This window comes from Phyllostomus hastatus, unplaced genomic scaffold (genome assembly GCF_019186645.2).
Source record: "Phyllostomus hastatus isolate PE091 unplaced genomic scaffold, TTU_PhHast_1.1 phas_contig_209, whole genome shotgun sequence".
Taxonomy (NCBI): Eukaryota; Metazoa; Chordata; class Mammalia; order Chiroptera; family Phyllostomidae; genus Phyllostomus; species Phyllostomus hastatus.
In genome coordinates, this window is record NW_025333735.1 from 9,392,462 (window position 1) to 9,396,819 (window position 4,358).

The window sequence follows — 4,358 nt, forward strand, 5'->3', positions numbered from 1 at the left end:
AAATATTTCATGCAAATGGGAAGGGAAAAATACTGGGGTAGAACATTTATATCTGACAAGATAGACTTTAAAACCAAGGCAATAAAAACAAAAAGAGACAAAGAAGAACACTACATAATGATAAAGGGAACAATACAACAAGAGGATATGACCCCAGTAAACATTTACATACCCATATGGGAGCACCTAAATGTGTGAAGCAAATCTTGATGCACATAAAGGGAGAGATACACTGAAATACAGTCATAGTCAGGGAATTTAACACCTCATGCACTTCAATGGATATATTTGCAGACAGAAAGTCAAGAAGACAGCAGCCTTAAAAGACCCACTAGATCAAATGGATTTAATTGATACCTTCAGAGCACTTCACCCCAAAGCAGCAGAATATACACACTTTTCAAATGCACATGGAATGTTTTCTAGGGTAGACCACATGTTAGGACACAAAACAAGTCTTGATAAATTTAAGAAGATTGAAATCATATCAAGCACAATGCTATGAAACTAAAAATCAATCACACACAAAAAACACCGAAAAACAAGTAAAGTCATGGAAGCTAAATAACATGTTATTAAACAATGAACAGGTCAACAATGAGATCAAGGAAGAAATCAAAAGATAACTTGAAACAAATGAAAATGAGGACACAACAATGCAAAATCTGTGGGACACTGGGAAAGAAATCCTAAGAGGGAAATTTATAGCATTGCAGTCCTATATTAAAAGAAAAAAAAAGTAAAGGCTCAAATAAACAATCTAACTTTACACTTAAAGGAACTTGAAAAAGAACAACAAACAAAGCCCAAAGTGAGTAGAGGAAGGAAATAATAAAGATCAGAGCAGAAATAAATGAGAGTCTAAAAAAAAGATATAAAAGATCAATGAATCCAAGAGCTGGTTCTGTGAAAAGATACACAAGATTGACAAAACTTTAACCACTTTAACCAGACTAATCAAGAAAAGAAGAGAGACCTAAATAAATAAAATCATAAATAAAAGAGGAAAAATAAAAAGTGACACCAAAAAAATAAAAAGGGTTGTAAGAAAATATTATGAACATGTATATGCCAACAAACTGGACAACCTGGACAAAATGAATAAATTCCTAGAAACACAATCCTCCAAAACTAAATCAGGAACAATTTGATAATCTGAATAGACAGATTACACCTAGTGAAATTGAAGCAGTAATCAAGAAACTCCCAAACAAACAAAAGCCTTGGACCAGATGGCTTTGCAGGTGAAATTTACCAAAAGTTCTGAGAAGAAGTAGCACCTCTCCTTCTCAAACAATTTCATAAAATTTAAGAGGACAGAAGGCTCCCAAACTCATTTTACAATGCCAGCATTATCCTCATTTCAAAGCCAGGTAAAGACACTACAAACAAAGAAAACTATAGACTACCATCCCTGATGAACATAGACACTAAAATCCTCAAAAAAAAATTAGCAAACTGAACACAGCAGTGTATCAAAAAGATAATATACCATGATCAAGTGGGATTTATTCTAGGAATCAAGGTTGGTATGACATTCTCAAATCAATAAATGTGATTCACCACATAAACAAAATGAAGAATAAAAACAACATGATCTTATCAATAGATGCTGGAAAAACATTTGATAAAATCCAGTACCCATTTATGATAAAAACTCTCAGCAAAGTGGGAATAGAGGGAGCATACCTAAACATAATAAAGGCCACCTATGACAAATCCACTGCCAACATCATACTCAATGGGCAAAAACTACAAGCATTCCCCTTAAGACTAGAAAAAGACAGGGATGTCTTTTTCTACCTCTCTTATTTAACACAGTACTGGAAGTCCTAGCCACAGCAATCAGACAAGAAGAAAAAATAAAAGGCATCCAAATTGGAAAGGAAGAAGTAAAACTGTCTTTATTTGCAGATGACATGACACTGTATATAGAAAACTCCAAAGATGCCACCAAAAACTAATAGAACTGATACATGAATTCAATAAAGTAGCAGAATACAAAATTAATATACAGAAATCAGTTGAATTTTTGTACACCAAAAATGAACTATCAGAAAGGGAAACTAAGAAAACAATCCCAGTTTTAATTGCATCAAAAAATAAAATACCTAGGAATAAATAGAACCAAAGATATAAAAGACCTACACTCAAAAAATTATAAGACACTGAAGAGAGAAATTGAAGGAGATATGAATAAATGGAAAGCAAATACTGTGTTCACAGATAGGAAGATCAGCATCATTAAAATGTTCAAACTACCCAAACCAATCTATAGATTGAATGCAATTTTTTAATTAAGATACCAATGGTGTGTTTCCCAGAGCTAAAAAAAATATTCCAAAAATATATATGGAGAAAAAAAAATACCCCAAATAGCAAGAGCAGTCTTGAGAAAGAACAAAGTTGGAAGAATCATGCTACCTGATATCAGACTATGTACTACAAAGCCATTATAATCAAAAGAGCATGGTAGTGGCATAAAAACAGATATATAAATCAATGGAACAAATTATAGAGCCCAGAAATCAACCCACTCTTTTATTGTCAATTAATATTTGATACAGCAGACAAGAATATATTGTACAATGGGGTAAAGACAGTCTCTTCAATAAATGGTGTTGGGAAAATTAGTCAGATATGCAAAAAAAATTAAACTAGCACCTTCTTCCACTATACACAAGAATAAACTCAAAATGGATTAAAGACTTAAATGTTACAGTCAAAACCATAAAAAGCCTAGCAGGAAGCATAGGCAGTAAAATCTTGGATATTTCTTCTCACCGTATTTTTTCTGATATATCTCCCTGGGCAAAGGAAACAAAAGAAAAAAATAAACAAATTGAAGTACAATAAACTACAAAGGTTTTGCCCAGCAAAGGAAACTATCAACAACATGAAAAAACAACTCACTGAATGGGAGAATATATTCACCAATGATACATCTACTAAGGGATGAATATCCAAAATTTATAAAGAACTTACACAAATCAACACCAAAAAACAAACACCCCAATTTAAAAAAAGGGCAAAGGACCTGAGCAGATACTTCTCCAAAAGGAGTATACAGATGGCCAATAGTCATGAAACAATGCTCAATGTCACTAATCATCAGAGAAATGCAAATTAAAACCTCAATGAGATATTACCTCACACCTCTCAGAATGGCTACCATCAATAAAGCAACAAACAAGTATTGGCAAGGATGTGGAAAAAATGGAACCCTCATGCACTGTTGGTCAAATTCAGATTGGTGCAGCCACTATGGAAAACAGTATGGCATTTCCTCAGAAAAAATTAAAAATAGAACTGCCTTATGACCCAGCAATTCCACTTCTACAAATATATCTTAAGAAACACAAAACACCAATTCAAAAGAATATATGCACCCCTGTGTACATTGCAGCACTATTTACAATAGCCAATATTTGGAAGCAGCCCAAGTGCCCATCAGTAGATAAGTAGATAAAAAAGCTGTGGTACATTTACATGATGGAATAATACTCAGCCATAAAAAAGAGGGGAAACTTACCTTTTGTGACAGCATGGACAGACCTGGAGAGTATTATGCTAAGTGAAATAAGCCAGTCAGAGAAAGACAAATACCATATGATTTCACTAATATGTGGTGTCTAATGAACAAAATAAGTAAACAAACAAAATAGAAACAGACTCTTAGATATAGAGAACAGAATGACAGCTGTCAGACAGGAGCAGGGTTGAGGAGCTGAGTGAAACAGGTGAAGGGATTAAGCAAAAAAATAAAAAACTTTATAGACACAGACAACAGTATGGTGATTACCAGAGAGAAAGGAGGTGGGGGTATGAGAGGATAAAGGGGGAATAAATGGTGACAGAAGGAGACTTGGCTTTGAGTGGTGAACACACAATATACAGATGATGTATTATAGAATTGTGCTGTTGAAACCTATGTAATTTTGTTAATAAATGTCATCCTAACAAATTCAATAATTAAAAAATTTAAAATATAAATTTAAAAGTTATTAGGCCTGTATCTCAAAAAAAAAGAATTGGAAGTGGAAGAGGAAGAAGGAGAAGGAGAGGAAAAGAAAGAAGTCAGACAGGGAGGGGAAGAACAGAAAGGAGAAGAGAGAGGAGGAGAGGAAGGAGGAGGGGTGGAGGAGGAGGAGGAAGAAGAAAGAAAAAAGAAAACGAAGCTATTGTCCAGCAGGAAAAAGTTGACCCAATCACAGATCTCCTACCAGTGACCAAGACCATTTACCGCAGCAAGGAAACTGCCTGAAAGGCAAAAGAATAAATGAAAGTGCATCTAGCCACCATTAATGTAGTAAACACAACCATAAATACAGTCTATACAGGCAAAAATACAATTAACC